Below are 19,378 nucleotides of genomic sequence, written 5' to 3'. Positions count from 1 at the left end.
AGCACGTCACAGGACAAAAAGGTATGCGTATAAATGCCCTTTGATCTAAGTAGGGTTGGGTCAGTCTATTTAAATGTAATGCCTGTATGTATGTATCCTTGGACCAAATATTTCAAGTAGAAGAGGCAGGAAGCTGGCATATGCCGTGTTGGTGAGGTAGGCCATAGAACTGGGGGACTAGTCAGACCTACCCCTGAAGAACATCTAAGAATTTTGGCCATGCCATTGCTCTCAAACATCCAGATGAGGCTACATTACAACAGAAGCCCCCAAATGAGCTCTGAGGCTCAAGGGGGGATGGGGGTACATCTGGCACATGAGACAAGAGCTAGCCCTTTGCAGAGGGCAGGAGACTAAGTCAGAGTGTCCCCCTTAGCTTGTCCCATGCTGTTCAGAGTCTCATGTGTAGCCAGGTACAGAAAGGTCCCCACAAAAAAAGCTCAGTGTCATCAGTTTGGAAAGGCAAGATATCTTCTTGCAGAGCCTATAGCGCTAACTTTCAGAATCTGATGCACTGTATGGAGGTTACTGCCATGAGTACAGTTAACTGCTGTACTTCATCTCTCCCTGTGCATGGACTGTATAGCCATTTGTACTCCCTGCCCTAAAGGGCAACCACACTCCACAGAAATGAAGCTGCATGTTGGTTTGTCTGTGTCCATTTGGCCTGGATATGCAGTGTTTTCAAAGGGTGTACAGCTTTTTTAACCTATGGTACTTTGGTGATTTACTGAAGGAGAGTAATCACTGTGCATGGCTGCCTTAATGTGCTGGTGATGGATTGCATTCATTTTGTAGAAACAAACCTCTTCTTTGTGAAAATAGTCATCTCAGTTCTTGAAATGGGCCTTTCCATTGTTTAAACCTACCAGTTGTCAATGGATGTAGTTCTTTTCACACCTGTTTGGAATGGCCTTACTTATTCAACCCCTCTTGACACTACGACAAGCTGAAACGGACACTGATGCATGGAGTTGTGCAAATACATTCATGCATAAATGCAAATTCAGGAGGGGCATAGCCCTTAGGAAATAGCAACCCAGATGGCTGTTTTTGTCCTTAAAGAGAGCTTTCACCTAAAAGCAAGCAAAGGCAAATTAAAATAAACACTACCCAGATATCACTGTCCCAAATTACTATTTGAATGGTTTGCAAGAATATTTTTCGAGAGAGAAAGAAAAACACACTCATTTGAATGCAGTGAGTAGACGTGTACAAACACTTGATTTTTTAGCTTTGTGGGCTAGATGCCACAGTGCTGGGGACTGGACCTGGTTGGGGGTTGAGCACCTCTAGAATGGAGCGTCCTATCCTGACAAAACCATGAACAGGGCTTTTGGTGGCATGCTAGAAAATCAGCTAGACACTAACTTAGGGCCAAATCACATTCCACCTCTTAGGCATTTATGTAGACTTAGTTGCCTGAGTGTAATCCTGTTTCACCCTGTTCAAGTTCCTGAAATTTTATTAGTGCATCTAATTTTATAACACATCCTCATCTGACCCTTGAGACTGAGTCACAAAAAAAGCAGAAAGGAGGTCCCACCTACTGTTTGCATTAATATTTTTCCAGGACCTTGTACAGGGTGGAATAGAATCACATTTGGGCTTTGAAGTCCACTTATGCACCTAATGGGTCAAGTAGAATTAGGCCCAATAAATCTTTATGTTCAACATGGCCAAAAGAACTGATGCAGTCCTTGAATGTATAAGAAAGGGAATACTGAGTATAAATAGGGAGGTGATATCACTTCTATATTTGGCACAGGTGAGGCTGCTACTGGACTACTGTGTCCAGTGCTGATGTCTGCAATTCAAATAGTAAATTGGAAAAATTTCAGAGAAGAGCTACAAGAATACTTAAATAAACTAAGGCCTACGCTATAGAAGAGCTAAGACTAGAAGACCACAGTGATCTTTTCTGGGTTTATAATCAGTGAAGCAAAGAAACTAGAGTAGAATTTGGGAGAAGAGGAACTAGTTGCAGGAGAAACAACCCAAAAGAAATGTTTCTCGCCATCCTCCCCCACCCTGCTGCAACAGAGTCTGGTCTTGCACTCTCAAGAAAATTCTGAAGTGCTCTGGACTTTATACCAGGAGAGCTTCACAGTGAATTTCTTTCCCAGGACAGTATTATATTTAAGTTGGCACGCCCTCTTAAAATGCCAAAATGCTAGCACCAGTTGGATGAGAAAGCATACTGCTCTATACACACCCTAAATTATATGTTTCCGCTTCTGAACTTGCATTTAAAGGCACAAATAATGTCTTCCTTGCTCATATACAGCAGTGTGCACCCCATTAAATATAAAATAATGCATTTGAATTATTTCTCTATGCTTGGAGTCTATCTTGGAGGTATGTGGATGAGGGGAGAGCACAGCCTGAGCAACTGAGCATGGGGAACTGAGGTTGTTAAGCAAGGTATGCAAAGCTACAAAGTACTTGCCTTCTGAATACCAGGTTGGGGGCTATGAGGGAAAGCATAAATGTCACTTCTCATTTCTGGAAGGGAAGCTACAACCATCATTTTCCCACACTTTACCTGCAATATACCCCAGTATGATTTTACATAGGCAGTGACGAGCCCCTTCAGTCATTCCCCTTTTGTTAGAACAACAATGGCAAATCACGCCTCACTTATTTGAGGTAGCGCATGTTCATCTACCATTTTCTTCCTGTGTTGTTGTTTCTGGGTCTGTTCCTCCATCTTACCTTCACAGTCCTGGAGACACCTGAAGAGTTGTGGGGAGTACTGAATCCACTTCACCTGAGATTTCTGTGGCCAGCCTTGACACCACTTCAGGATTGCACTCCTTTGCCCAGCAATAAAGGGGATCCTGGGATTTGATTCCATCCCATCACCGGTCGGGCAAGCCCAGTGGATTCCTTTCTTCATTAGTTCAGATGATGTCATCAGAAACCTACAGATCTGGGGCCTTGGTTCAGAAATTGTAAATCTTGCTAGTGTCACTCAAATGGAAATTTGGTTTCAGCCTCAGGCCAAGAGACTGCATGCTGAAAAGAAAGTTTCCTGTCAGTGACCATCTGACTAAGAAAAGCACAATGCTGAGCTAGAATGTAAAAGGCCCTCTGCAAAGCAAGTTTCAGACAGTTACAGTAGTATTTATATTATGCAAGGATAAAACCTAGTCTGGAGGCATGGTGGATTATATCCAACAATGACCTCTAGAAAGGTATTTGTAAGTCACAAAACTCATGCATTAAGGGAAAACTCCACTGCATAACCAGTTAAATCTTCAACCTCTCTTTGTCCCTAACAGGTCAGGTAGCTGAAGCTTGGAGGACCACTTTACTCATGCTGAACCCTTTTTCCCATATAGATACAAGTCAGGTTAAGCATTATATTCAAGTTTACCTTGAACTAAAAGTGTAGGGCAATCAAGATTAAGATTATGATTCAACTAGTTGATTGCCTGATTAAATAGAGACTGCAAAACTGCACCTGTCACCTACACCAGAGTTGAAAAGAAATATTAAGTAAAAACCTGGCTCCCTTCAAGTCAGTGCCAAGATTCTCATTGATTCTAATAGGCCATAATTATATTCATTATTTATATCAAGTAGTATCTGTTGCAAAAGGAACTCTATTGCTGTCTTTCTCTCTAATACTTGCCAAAACTGCCTCAGACTGACAGTCTTATGGCATATTTAGAAGTTATGTCTAGACAATATTATAAACTCTTTGGACTGGGATTGTGTCTTCTCTGTGTTCACAATGTGTCTAGCACATTTTAGGCCTTTTAAACAATTAGCTTTACACTTGCAATATTTTATTCCAATCTCATAATTGTTACAGCATTGACTCTGCTGTATTCCTGCTGTGCTGAATCAGAGTCTCTTATTCATCAATGACAAGAACAGCTGCTAGAGAGGGACCAGTGTGGTAAAATCTGGCACTAGGAATCTTTAGCCACTGCAGAGAAAAGCTTTAAAAACATCAGGCATCTAAAGAAGGGAGAATAATGGAAATAAATCAGGGACAGGGGAAAATGAAGATATGGAAGGGATGAAGAAGGAAAGAAAGGAGGGTTAAAGGGATGAATAAGGAATGGAGAATGAGGTCCTAAAAGGCCAAACCTAATTTTTTTGGGATCCCACATGAAATGATACGTATGATCTATCTGAGCCATGACCATCATTCTAATATAGCAATTCCTGGAGTGTGCTGCAGTGCTCTACTGTGCTGCAAGAGCAACTGACACGAGTTGTGAGATCCCCCTGTGTGAGGAAGTAAATCCTTTCTTCCTGACTGCACCCTGCACCTGCCCCAGCTACTCCAGCAGTGCCTCTGGCTGCTTCTCTGGACTAGGGACAAACATCACACACAAACTGGTTTAAGTGATCAGAAACTGGTTTAAACCTGTAATAGAACGTAAGTTCAGTGCACATAAACCTGGTTGAATGTAGTATCAGACTTAACTGATAGAGCTCAAACCAATTCATGCAATGTCTGTCTCAGACCCCTTCCTGGTTTAACTTAAACCAGAGTCCCCCAGCATCCCAGTATGCTCTCTGGGCTGGGCTCTGCTCCAGCCCAGCAGGGCTGGCCCTGCCTCTCTGCTCCCCAGTCAAAGCAGGGATAGGCAGGGGTGGAGGCCTGGCCAGATGCTGGCCCTGGGAAGGGGGCAAAGAAGAGGTTTATCCCCGCTCCCCTATCCCACTGCATTTCCTCAGTCCAGATGGAATGTCTCCGCAGCTGCAAACTGATTTAATCTAGGCAGGTTAGACTAACCTGCAAAGTTTGATTCAATTCAGACTCAGGCTTTTTGAATGGCTGTCCCTAGCTGGGGACTGCTGCTGATGCCTTCCCCCAACCCTTCCCTGCACTCAGGCAGCCCCAGTGTCCATCCATGTCCACAACTTCCAGCAGTATGCTGTGCTGTGAGTAGGTGCACACAGACAAGAGCCACACTTGGCAACCCAGCTCATGTCTTCCACTCAGCAGCAAGGGCTGCTCTTATACCCCGAGTGGGATCAGGAGGGGGCAGACATTGGAAAGAGAAGGGCACAGCAGGGTGAGGTCCTGCCCTCATCGCCCTTAAGTGTCACTAGCTAAATCAGTGATTCTCAACTTTTTTAGCCTCAACCTCCCCCTGCCTCTCCCCTCCCCTCCCCACACCATATCTTGTCTGAATTTTTATCAGTCTCAATGATTTTCAACTAGGGTGCTGCAAAATTCAGAACAGTTATAAAAGGGGGAGGGGGGCATGAAGTTAAAAAAAAGAGGGGGTTTGAGAACCACTGGTGCAAAAATTATTAATCCTTTGCTTAAAGAAAGGTGTATTTGGTGTAATATTTTTAACAGTACATCTCAGCACTGGCATGATTGATTTCTTCTGGCAGGGGAATGGAATCTATGTTTTGAAAAAAAAATATACACACACACACACACTTTTTGGGTGAAGTGTGCTGCCAATTTTAATCCAGAAAAAAAAGTGCACCCCAGGTATCAAAAGTTTTTAATAACATCACTAAAGAAAAAAAAGCACAGGGAAAAGGCAAGAAGGGAAATGAGGGGAATATGAAGTAAAAGAATTCATCTGGTTCTGAAACATCTGTATGGGAATGAAAGGTAAACTTGTGCCTAAGGGCCAGATTTTCCAAAGCTTTTGCGTATCTGAACATACAGTTAGGCACAGCGGGATTCTCAAAGTGCTCAAGCTGGTTAAATTCTGTTGAAACCAATGTGGATTGGGTAACCATGTGATTTGTCTAGCTATCTGCATCTTGAAATGCTGATGTACCTCTGAAAATCTGCTAATAAGTCAGTTAGAGTCCCAAGCCCAGTGGCACTTGAGCTTCTAAGGCGGTCGGCACTTTTGACATTTTTTTGACAAATTACAGATGATTAACAAAAACAGGTAAAGAGGGAAGAGAGCTAATACCAAGTCTCTCAGGAAACAGCCACAAGACTAGATTAGCATTAATGCCCACTAGACATTGCCATCAATCAGACAAAGATGATGAATCCAACTTTATTTGGTAGTCATGTAGCTTGAAACCTATTGGATAAAAAGCTGAGTAGCAAAAAGATGAAACGTATAAGCTAAGCAATCTCATTGTAAGTAATCCTTTCCTATAACAACTTGGATCAGAATTAGAATTACAATAGCCTTTCCAGCATGATGCATACCTAGTTATCTGCTCTCAATTACTCATATTAGAAAATCAAGAGACAACTATTTTCTATTTATGAAACTATTTATAACTATTTGCCTTTTTTTGAAATATATAAGTTACAATTCTCTGTTCCTATTTGAACCTAAAAAGTTATCTTCATAGGTGTGTCAAGAATGCAATTAAATCTTCCTTTTTCTCCTTTAATCAAGTTTTAGTAGCCAAAGAAATATCTATTAAACAACAACTCTTACAAATTCAGGAATACTTCCACTTAATTACTGAAACTTTGTTACCAGTCAAGTTGGTAGACTGCTGTTTCAGACCATGATCCTGCAGTTACATATATCCCTAACTTTAGGCATGCAAGTAGTCCTGTTATTGACTTCACTGTACATAAAATTAAGCTCATGTGCTTGTAGAACTGGAGCCTAACTGGAGCATCAGATGTTGAGGACTGCAAAGGAAATATTGGTCCAACAGACACTGCAGTTTCTCCTTGCAAGTGCCTTTTGCTACACATGTGACAACTGTAGAACCCACACTGCAGCAGAGTAGCGTCAAGTCTGGCATGCTAATGTCACTTCACAATTAATCACAGTCATTGATTCAATTTTGCATCCCTGGTTGGTTCACACTTTGCAACATTAAATAGATTTAGCTGATTAAAAAAAAAAAAAGAGAGAGAGACAGAGGAAATAGTTCTGAAATACCCAGTTGTTCCTAGACACCAAGGGCACTTTTATACATGCTCTGACGTGTTTCGATTAAAACGATTAATCAAGTCTGCTGGAGCATTTTAATCAGATTGCTCTACTGTGCTGCAGCATCTCTCACATCCAGCGTCCCTGCATTTCAAAATGGCGGTGGGGGCACTTTAACTAAAGCAATGCGCTTTAGTTAAAGCACCCCCACTGTCATTTTGAAATGTGGGACATTGAATACGTGAAATACTGCAGGCGTTTTAATTAAAGCGGCTTCTGAGAACTGTTGTAATTAAAGCGCATCCCCCCCCCCACACACACACACACTACGTGTATAGGTGTCCCAAAATATTTGACAAGTATTACTTGATCTACCTGGGAGGAGAAGAATGGCTGTTAGATGAAGGCAAAACAGCCCACACTGACCAATACTGCATCACATGAATGGAAAATAGCAAGAAGAAAAACCATCTGCTTTTAGCATGATGTGAACTTTTTCCCTTAACTGGGAGCCATTCCAAATATTTTTTAGTAGGGCAGCCAGCATTTGCTGGGGTATTGGTAGTGATGGATCAGCAGCACAGATATGCTTCTGTCATGCAGATTTTTCATCTTGTATGTGAGCCTTTCTTATTTTTAACTTTTACAACCTTAAAATACTGGATAAGGGGCCAGACATACATTTGGGGGCAGCTTGTGCAATATCAGAATCTGTATGCGTCTTTCCTTTTCTAAATTGTAGACTAATCCCTCTCTATCCAGTATGTATGGTTCCCTTTTATTCACTGTTAGATTCCTTGCCTTTCCCAGAAGATTTTTTCCAAAATCAAGACTTTGACCCTTTTGATTGCTAGAATATTCTCCCCTGGGGGGTATTCATCTGTGCATCTTAAATCAAATGATCACTTCTCAAAATAGTTTAAATCATTAGAGTGTCATCTTATTTGTGTATGTTACTGGATTTCTGCAGCCAGCATCCTAGAGAAATACAAGATGCAGGAGTATAGTTACTGAAAAGAGTAAGGCCATCTCACTAATCTTCCTGCTGCCCTTCTCTTAAATCTGATTCCCCGAAGTGCAAATTACAAGGGAATGCTGATCTAAGACAATTTCCTTGTGCCTCTTTTTTCTGTTTTAAATTAGACTGAGTAGCTGTGTAAAATACAAAGCACTTTCAGCTTGCCAAGGGAACCAGCAAGCAAGCACAATATCTGGCTTAGTCAGTACCCATCAGCAGATGTGCCCACTGATCCTGCAGAGCCCTGCTGAAGTCTGTGGCCTTTTCTCATGGGTAAGGTATAGGACCATGCATCTGTTTGCAAGAAAGGGCTTTATGAAAGTCTAGCAGATAAAGACACTATTTAGAAAATAATCTTCATCTTATAAGAAAAGGGGGAAAAAAACTATACTAGATTCGAACTACTAGGACTTCAGACTACTAAGACATGAACTATTCATTCCTTAAGATCCTCCTTTGGCAGGTCCTACCCTCATTGACTTTCCCTCTTCATACACCACTACAGCAAATCCTGCATTGCAGATGCCCCTTCTACAGCTCCATTCCTCTTTCTTCCCATTCACTGGCCTGGGCGGAGGGTTCTCTACCTCCTTGTGGTGGGGGGAACAGGTGGAAGGAGGGAGGACCAGAAAGAAGGTGAAGCATACCCCAAAACTACACAGGAGCCAAAGATGAACTCTTAGAATTGATATAAAGGTGGACACTGAGGGGTTAGGGTCACAGGCCAACAGGCATCGATTATAAACACATAACTGAATCCATCAGAATACATACACTAGAAGTAACATAAGAGGCAGATTGGCATTACGGCTAATACGCTGGGAATGAACGTAACAGGCAATAACAATCACCCAGTGGTAAAAACTCTTCAACAGTAAATAATCGAATGACCAGTAAGAAATGCTAACACTGGAATAGTCACACCAAGGGATCCTGGAGCGCTCGCTCCATCTGAGAACTCTCAAAACTGCCCCCAGTTTCCCAAGCACCTGGTTACCATTCATCCCAGACTTTCCAGTTGGGTCCTCTTCACTGTGATCTGCTGGATCGGCTCTGCTGTGGGCTTGGGCTCTCCTCTGTATGTCTTGCCAGATGTAACCTGGCAGAATCAATCCTGCTGCAGCTCCTAAGGGTCTGTTGCTCATTCCACCAACTGCAGCCCATCAGGATCAGTCCTACCACAACCCCAGAGTCTCTGCTTCTTAGCTCATTGATTGCAGCATCCCTCACTCATGAGATCTCTCTCACTGACCATTGGTTTGCACACCAAACCCCAGCATCCCCCTGGGCTTCCTTCTCCTTTATCAGGAGTCTGCTGGAAAATAGAGTCTGAGCTGCCAGTGCAGTCCATTACAAAGAGAAAGTGGGGACTGAACAGAATGGTACAAACTGGGAAACGGTATCTGTACTGTTCAGTAATCACCCAAAGCAAATTAGTCTGGTTGTCAGGGTCCCTACCAGCCAGCCCAGCCTGGGTTAATTGCCAATGCAACCACATCTCTTTGAGTCTCTGGTTCAAGCTATGCCCTGGCTAATTCAATATTTAACTTCCTGATTGGCTGATGGGAGTGCTGCCTATCCATTTAGCCCCAGCTGTGGCGGCAGACTCCCAGGCCAGCCAACAGTTATGACACTGATCTGCTTTGGCAAGCCTCTTGGTTCCTGGAAAGGCAGACCTGTCAAGATGTCTTTAAACAAACAGATGTTTGGTATTGTTTTATAGTTATGATATGAATTTGCTTTAAAACATCCCAGAGTGATGTTTAACTTTGAAGAACAAAACTTGTTGTTAGTGTAGTTTGAGAAGGCAGGAAGCAAAACGTGAAGTTTGCAATCTAGAAAAGTGGACCTTCAAACTGGGGGAAAAAAAGAAACGTGTTCCCTCTTGAGGAATTCCATTATTCATCGCTATTTTTCATCTGTGGTTTCACAGTTTGTAAATAATTTTCCTCATCCTGGTAATAAACGGCCTTATAAATCATGTGAAGGCTTGTGGCCAGAAGAAGGAAAGATAATTAATTTGATACCACACAACTACAGAACTATGGACCCTAAATAGTAGCTTCATATGTTTTGTTTTGCTTATGCTTTTTTCCCTGACAATACATTAATTTCACTGGGTAAAAAGACAGTATTGCACATAATATTGATTACTGCAGGAGAGTACAGTCTATAATTCAATAGTGTCTGGGAGATACAGTACAGTCTATCGTGGCTTTAAAATAATTTGTAATCAATGACTATTTAGAAGTGTAAAAAAACAGTGGAAGACTTAAGATATAATAACTTCAAATGTTATAGTCAATTAGCCATTATTGCAACACCTGGGATCTATGGTTCAGTTAGGAATAGCAACAAATTGGCCCAAGCCAAACAACAGAGGTAGGTTTTAGATAAATAAAGCCTAATAGGAAATGTTAATACTTCCTCATTTGTTTGCTTTCTGCCTGTCTCTTCTTTCTTGAGATGTGACTTTTCAATTTGTGCTAGAAATGAACATGTAAGTATCTTTCGCACTCTGCACAAATTGCACAAATTCAGACATACAATTTTAACTGTCTACCTATTCACACTCATGGGAAGTCTGCTACAGAGTGGAATTGGAGGTGTTATACTACAATTAAGCATGCTGCATCTACTGTTACATATGTATGAATGCAGTTTTAATGTCACAATCTCCCTTCTTTGAGGTACAGTATTGAATGTTTACAAATGGGCTTAAAGTTGTGTAGAGTTGTCAGTTTCGGGTAACAGGCGTTATGCTACTCTTGGTTTCATTGTATGTGGTGTCCTGAGTAGATTAATCTTGAATATGTGTGTTAACTCAAATTCCCAAACTGAAACAGAGATGTGTCCATGAACATCACTGTTCTTTTCCGAAAGGCTTGCCCAATTTTTAGCTTTGTAATGACACTCCCAAGTGAGTTTTACCTAGTTTGAGATACTGTTATGAAATTTGTGCATAATTCATGATAGGTCCCAAATCAACATACCTCTATATCATATTTATGAAAGAAGCCAAAAAGTATGCAATAGATCACAGCCTACAATAGCATGCATCCTATTTTTGAAAGCAAAACGGTGGATGTAACAAGAATTAGTAAGATTTATATATGTTGACATGGAAAAATGTATAAAAGGGCAATAAAACAAATAGAGGAGTTTGATTTTTCTAAGCAAGAGCTGTATGAAATGATGTGTCAAGCTGCATCCTTGCGCCAGTAAACATTTCCTTGATAATTCATTGTTTGCACAATATGTCTTCATTTTACGATCCATAGTACATATGGTAGTGTCTCTAGCTGACGGTATACAATAGTGTCAAGGTCAAATGAGCTCCTGCCATAGTTTACTGCATGTTGGGCTTATATAAAAGAGGGGTTTTCTGTTTTCAATATTTGACATTAATTTGTCAAGTGTCAAAGGCTGTCACATTGACAGTGTTGCGGAGCAATAGGTTATTAGGCTAAAATAGATAAATAAATTTTAATTGTAACTAATCCAAGTATCCTAATTGGCTTCCAGCATGGGATGAAGCTCTATGTGAAAATGCTTGATGTCCAGAATGTTTTACTATTCATTCATCTTTGATTCCAGTGAGTATGAAGCTTCTGCAGGAGTCATAATGCAGAATACATTAGATACGACAACAGGAAATTCTGACTTCCTGAGCTCACAAAACCAAACTTCTTCAAAGTATATTCATCTTTTACATTCATAAACGGAAGATAGAGGTTGTGTGGTAAAGGAAGGGGAAGAGGGAGACCATGGATGTGAAACTTTAATTATTCAAGTGGAGCAACAGAAGTAGCATTTGATATGTACATAACAATAGTCTAATCTAAAAAAGCAGTAGTCCTCATGAAAGAAAGGTACACTTTAACTTGGCTATAAATGACATGATAAGTATCCATAGATGTTGAGTAGAGTCACCAAAACAACTGGGATTTTATAACTTATTACCAAGCCATTACAAAAATTGTTCAAATCAGAAATTGCAGCTGAATGAATTATTAAAATATACCTGAATCCTCCATGTTGATCACAAATATAATACAATAGATTGTTGCCTGCTTAATGTGAAGGGAGGATTTCTCCAGCTGTTGGCTGGATGGAAATATTTTAATTTCTGGCAGAAAAATTTTATCCTGTCCCCTTTATTTATTTTTAAAAGTCCAATTACTTATTACTGAGGCAAAGCTTTTTGTCAGTCTTCCAAGGGAATAATGGATATCATGAACTTGAATGTCTAGAGGAAATAGTCAGGATTTTGTATTTTTTAAACTAGTTTTAGTTACAAAATAACTATAAACAGTGAGGAGAGACTTACACAAAGAATATGAGAATGTTTCCAAATGGACAAAGATGCTGAGTTTAGTTACTGTCTTCAGAGGAATATGGTTAAACCCAAAGACCCAATCCTGGGTCTCTAAAACTAGTTCTTCTTAAGGCACCTATGTGGAAATCATTTTCAGACTGGCCAAAGGGTCAGATGAAAATAAACCTTGTAGGCACCTCCATTTAGGCATCATTATGCCTAAAACTGAGGTGTCTGGTCTCAGGAGGAGCATCCACATCAATAGGGTTGGGTGCCTAGGCACCTCTGCTGCAGAGAGGACTGAGTGCCTCTCAAGGGTAATCAGGAGTGCCTAAATGCTCAGCAGTGACTATGAGTGGCCAATACAGGATACCTCCGACTGACCTCAGCTAAGGTAAAGGGGGGTTCCACGAAGGTGTAATGATTTGCATGCAGAGATGAATTTGCAGAAGTGGCCTGGCTGCCCAGACAACTTTCTTTTAGTGGAATTTTCTCTGATGACTGTCACAGCAGGCGCGTTTCATTTTTCAGCTGAATGCTAGGGGGAAAATATTGTTGTTGCTATATTTGTGTTAATGTAAAGCATTATTGTACATGAAGTTGTTACTATATACAATGCATAATAAAAATTAATAATGCTTCCAGCACTATTGTAGACAGAACTGTAGTGAATGAAGCAGCACTGAGCACCTGCTCATAAGAAGAATCTTAAGTTATATTTCAAATATCACTGCACCAATAAATTTAAATTCAAACAGTTCACCAGAGTATCAAAAAGCTCATATCTGATATCGTCAAATCCCATTCCCTGAAAAGATATTTTCCCAGATTTTATAAATCAGTCAGAAAGTCTCAGGTCTCAAAAAGACCAAAATATGTACTATCAGGGGAAATGGACTTCCAGTTTAATATAATTCATGCTGAGTGCAGCAACATTTGTAAATGCATGTTTATCTGCTCTGGACTGCTGATACAACAAGAAAGCCAACTTCAAATTGGCCTCTCATGTTATATGGTGTCTACTAAATTAAATTATATTAATAGAGCCGTCTTTTCTGATTGCTGGAAAGAAGAAAAAGAGAAGAATTCTATTTACTTTAGATCGGTTTTCAATTTGTCTCTTCCTGTGCTTATTCTTACGCTTTATCAGCTCATATAAAGATCTATATATTCTATGTGCTTCTTATGCAATGGAGAGAATGCATACAAATTGGACAGTTTTACTACCACCTTGACTCCCCTTTCCAATTATTAAATTAATGAAATATGTCTATAGCAAATCTCATGGCAATTATCTCGTTCTCAGTCCTCATTTATGCTTTGAATGGGTATAAGATTTATTTATATTTACAGCCATTTATTTTTCATCCTACATGCTGTGAGGAATTGTACTTTTTCCACTGAGCACATGGGCGACTGGTACCGCCTTAGTCAGAGGGGGCACCCCCAGCAACCAGTCAGTGACCAGGAGGCATCCCTCCACTTGGCTAATCTTGCTGACAGGTGGGAGTGCACCGGCACTCTCAGGGGGTGTATCGCCACTGGCTGAGCATTTACCATTATAGCTGAGTTGAGTGGTAACTCAGGAGCTGAGTAGACTCAATGTGGTTGCCCCCTTAAGCATTGGTACATAATTTATTTTTTCCCCAAGATGTATAAAGGCCCAGGAGGCAGCTGATGGTAAACACAACTTTACCTGTTTTGACTCTGGCTCCAGCTTTGGCTCTGATCCACCTTATATACATGAACAAGCTCATGTTATGCAAGGCTGATCAATCAGGGTTAAGGACTAAAACACAGGCCAGGGTCAGGGTCCAGGGATCAGATTCTGAGATACCAAATCCAAGGGATAGTCCATACTGTAGTCCAAGAACAGAACTAAATATAGTCATCCTTTCTCTTTGTGTGCCATGTGCCAATAAAAAGGTATAGGTCTTTATGGTAATGAGGGTGGGAATTTTTTTTCCACTCATGTATAGATAAGGCTCTGTGACCCTGAATGCCATGCAATGGTGCAAGAGAACAAAATGAGCAGCATCTCTGGAGAAAAAGCAAAGGAAGAAAATTCACTTGTGTTAAAAAGTTTCTGGCAGTGGAGATTCTTTTCTCAGGTTGGCTGGGGACAGACATTACACATAAACTGGTTTAAACCTATAAGAGAACAGATATTCAGTGCACATAAATAAGTCTGAAAATGGCTGGAACCAGTTTGAGACAAACCAGGTTGAATGTAGTATCAGATTTAACTGATTTGGCTCAAGCCAGTTTATGCAATGTCTGTCTAAGACCCCTTGCTGGCTTAAGGTAAACCAGACACCTGCAGCATCCCAGCATGCTCTCTGGACTGGGCAGGGCCCTCTACTTGACAGAAGAGCTGGCCCTTTCCCTCCATTCCCTGGCTACAGCTCCAGAGACTGAGGTTTGCTTCCCCACTCCCCTCAGCACTTCCTGCTAAGCAGGAATTCCCCCTTCCCCTTTGCCCTGCTGAGGAAGTGTCTGTGAATTAGCCAGCAGACCACATGATGGCTATAGTCCATTCTGAATCAACAGGCATAATCAGCCAGTAGAAGGTAATGTCCCTTTGTTGTTTTCTTAATTGGGTGATAAACACTGTTATCAATTCCCTGCTGGGCTAATCAGAGCTCCTGCAGAGCCTGGCTATGCCCCCCTACCCCTCAGCTCCATGCTGTGCAAGGGAAGGGAGGGCTGCTCTAGCACCACCCCCCAGCTTCTAGCCTGGGCCTCTGCAAATATTTGCCTGCATTTCTGGGATGTCTGTCTGGTTACAAAACTGATTTAGCCTAGCAAGGTCAGATTGAATCAATTTGGGCTCAGGCTTTTTGAATGTCTGTTGCTGGCTGTTGTGTTCCAAGTGTGGTCAGGTTTTCCCTTCTTGTGTTTGCTTACCTTGTGTACACACATCAATATTTCTACTTGGGAAAAGTAATTATTTCTTTTTATGATTTGACATAATTTATGGAATTAATTAGATCTTAGTTAACATTACAACTAGTGCTTCATCCATGGATCTTTTTTACAGACTATTTCACTCTATAGTCATCAGAATTGTTGTAGGCCTCCTGTTTTCATTAAAGCCACAAGAGAAAAGAAGAAAAAAACATGCAAACCCAGCTTTTAGCTCTTAACATCACCATGCTGCCCCTGATCACTCACATGATCGAGGGCAGCAGGACAGGCCCTCCGAGGAGAGGCTATGGGACCTGAACCTGTTCAGCCTCCACGAGAGAAGGCTGAGGGGGGATCTAGTGGCCTGTTACAAACTAGTCAGGGGGGATCAGCAGGCATTGGGGGAGTCCCTGTTTCCTCAAGCACCGCCAGGAGTGACCAGGAATAACGGTCACAAGCTGGCAGAGGGTAGATTCAGGCTAGACATCAGGAGGCACTACTTCACGGTTAGGGCAGCTAGGATCTGGAACCAACTTCCAAGCAAAGTGATGCTGGCTCCTTCCCTGGGGGTCTTTAAGAGGAGGCTGGATGTACACCTTGCTGGGGTCGTTTGATCCCAGCATTCTTTCCTGCCATGGCAGGGGGTTGGACTCGATGATCTGCTCAGGTCCCTTCCAACCCTAGAAGCTATGAAACTATGAAACATTTTCTTAAACGATGGCATTATCCTGGTTACAAGCAAAATGTTTTAATTTGTTCTCCCATGAACAGGCAACTAGATGAGGAAAAATGCAGCAGAAGGGGTAAACTACAGGTGTCTGTTTTGATGGTCTAAAAACATGACTCTTGTTTTCCACTTTAGACTGAGACTATCTATCTGTCTCCTTGGATAACCAGTGTTACTTATCTACCTAAAGTGAGGCTGAGAAAAAAGATCATATGCATTTTTTGTCATTGGAGAGAGATTTTCTTCTTCCCTGCGGTGACAGGAACTAGCAGATGTGTAACTACACACCAGATCTTCTCTGGCACTTTTTCAGAATCATGGTCTGAGCTTCATTAGGAATTTCATTTATTTGGACTCTTATTAGGAGCAGAAACAAAAGAGCAGATGGGGAGGAAACAAAGGCGATCAAAATCCCACTCACTTTGGATTACCACTGGGTAAGAGATCATTTCTTATTAATGGAAAATGGTGTGCCAGACTTCTTCCAGGCTTTCCAGAGACTAGAACATTGGTTTTCAAACTGTGTTCTGTAGAACCCTGGGGTTTCGTGATATGACATCAGGGGTTCTGCAGAAACTGGGGCAATGGCAGAGCAGGCCAGGAGGTAGTGTACCAGCATTATGGGACGAGGCTACCTAGCTTTGTATCAGTCTTTAGGATAGGACTAGGGGTTCCCCTCTCTCTCAAAACAACATGGAACTTCCAAACCATGAAACCTTGAGACGTTTCTGAATATTTTGCCCTCTTTAGCATGAATTTGATGATGGGATTTTAGAACTCTTTTCAAAGTCCTAGGGATGGCCCTTAGTGTATACGGACTTGAAAGATGGACCTTATTATTTGACGTTGGCACGATTTAACCATCATCAGGATGGGTCTTGCATGCTTTATCTTGGGCTTTCATAGCACAATGACAAAGCTCCTATTGATTTCTGCTGTGCAGCGGTCCTATTGATTTCAGCGGTATGCTGAGATACAACCCATCTAAATTATATATATACACTAGTGAACTTTCAATACCTAAGCACCAAATAATATGTACACATAGTCTGTTCAACTCACCTAGCACAGGGAAAGAAAAAACAGGTGTTGAATGAAATAAAATATCAGAACGGGGCCCTTCATCTAAAATTGTTAGCAAAGAAAAAGATCTAAGAGTGAAGGCAGAGGTTAATATGCAGAGGGAATGCAGGTGACAAGATTTGTACACTTCTTAAACTTTAAATTCTAGCCAGAGGCTCCTGAGAATATTAAAATGTGTATTACCCAAAAAAACTTGTAGACCTTAAGTAAGTAAATCAGTGTCTCTAAAGGGTTGTGCTGGTCGGGCATAATTCAATATGCATAGTACAAAAATAAGTGTAAATTTTCTCCAGCTCCATAATAAATTGCTAAGAAGAACTAGGTGTTGTCAAGGGAATACTGAAGTCAGGATGTTATTGGTTCTCAATATAAAAAAATGTTCTCTGGACCATCAGGGAACATCAACATCATTTTTCAAACCTTCAGTAGGGTATTCCAGTTTTTAAGCTAACCATGTATATTTCTTCCTTAGCATTTTTTAATATTTGCAAAACTGAGTCTATTTTTCACTCTGTAATGAGAGGAGAAAAGCACTTTTTATGTTTTAGCAAATGAATCTGAATCAAATCATCCCCTTCAGTGGAAACCACCATGGAAAGAAGGGCTTTTAATTACATTTTCATTATTTTATATTACATTAGTATTATTATATATAATGTCACTTCAAATTCACAGAGACATATGAAGGCCTGAGAAACATCCATACCTTTTAGTAGGTAGTAGCCTTTAGTTTTCTTAGAATCTGAGGATTGGCAGGAAAATGAGTCTTCAACCTTCAGACCCAGACTTATCCAGATGATGTACCACTCAACCCTAGACACCCTCCTGCTGGAAGAATGGGCTCCTGACAACCATGCTGCCACTGGTTCCTACCACCACTCCATCATGGGCTGAACTTGGAAGAAAGCAAGGAGAGAAAGTCATTGCTGTTTGGTGCTGGGTAAATATATGCTGACTTTTCCAATGGTGTTTGCAGTATTTTGTCAAGAGGCAGTGGTGGCTGTTATCAAGTCCTTTTTCTTAGTCACTATCTGCCTTTCGTTTGGGGGCTTCTCCACCCCAGCTTTGTTCCTGTCATTATCATGCAAGGGAAGGAAACAGCTGGGTCTTGATTATTATTTGCATTGCACTGAATGCTTAACAGAGCCAGTCAAGACCGGGCTGTTATGTCACATGCTGTACAAATCCATATGGTCTTTGTCCCAAAAGGCTTACTGTTTAAAAGGGCTGAAGTTGACCATTTGTGAAGGAAAAAAGCAGCTTCACACTAGATCATAGTTGTCACGTAAAGCCCAGAGTAAGGCTGGAACAGAACTCAGGGTTCCCTGGACTAGGATCATAAAAGAACAGTCGCCATTTCCCTAGGGACATTGAAAGCCCTGCCTCAGAACACTTACTCTCTTTTCAATGGGGCGCCACATATATGAAGGGATTACTTCTGCAAAATATCTCATTTTAAGCCAACTGTTTCAACTCCACCAACAATGAACTAGCTCATAGATGTCAGTGTGAACACATTGCTAAAGCTTTCTCTTCTGTGTTAAATAACATTACTAATAAGTTGTATCCTATGTACAAAACCCTACTGGATGATCAAAGATTCATTTATCTTTCAGGGAAGGAATGTCTATTTGATAGCATCTCAGTTATTCACTTGAAATCATGTGGCAAGTCAGGACAGATAGAATTAAAATTTTTCATCAAAAAACCGGCAACCCTCCTCTCGTTTTCTGAAGAGCAGGATAATGAACCCTTGAATTAGACATGTTCTAATGTCCTAATGGGCCTTTGTACACATCACAAAATTGGCCTTTACAACAGCTTAAGTGCCCCCTTGCACGGCTTTGATGGTGTTGCTGTTTGCACACTCGGCGGTGTATTCTGCTTTAATGGCATTGCTCTTTGCACGCTTGGTGGCATATTCTGCTTTAAATGACTTTGTAACATAGCAAGATAAAACACCTCTGTGGTGTTTTAATTTGCTACCTAACAAAGTGCAACAGTGCACAAGGTGCTGGAAGCTGATGTGCTCATGGCTTGGCAGGCTTCCAGCACCCCATGCACCATCCCCATCACCAGCACATCCATGCAGTCAGGCAGGCTCAACTGAAGGAAAGAAAAATGGCAAGGAGCCTGAGTTGTCTTTTTTCTCTCCCGGAGCCTCCCTCCCTGCCAGATCTGCACAGGGCCGGGAAACTTCCCTTTGCAGCTGTGGTGCCCCCTGGGACCAGCCAGGCTGGGTGTCAGCAGGTGGGTACCTCCTGGGGGGCACCACCACCACTGCAGAGGGAAGCACCAGTCCCCTCCACCACAGCCACAGAGGGAAGCACCGGGCCTCTGTGCGGCTTAGGGACTGCTTGCTTCCCCTTCCCCTGCACCAGAGAGGCAGGTGAAGATTGGGCCCCCCACCCTTGTGTACACACCACGGGGGTTTATAGATTCATAGATTCATAGATGCTAGGGTCGGAAGGGACCTCAAT

The sequence above is a fragment of the Crocodylus porosus genome, unplaced genomic scaffold (assembly GCF_001723895.1).
Source record: "Crocodylus porosus isolate Cpor-Errol unplaced genomic scaffold, CroPor_comp1, whole genome shotgun sequence".
Classification (NCBI taxonomy): Eukaryota; Metazoa; Chordata; order Crocodylia; family Crocodylidae; genus Crocodylus; species Crocodylus porosus.
This window is presented reverse-complemented; position numbering follows the sequence as displayed.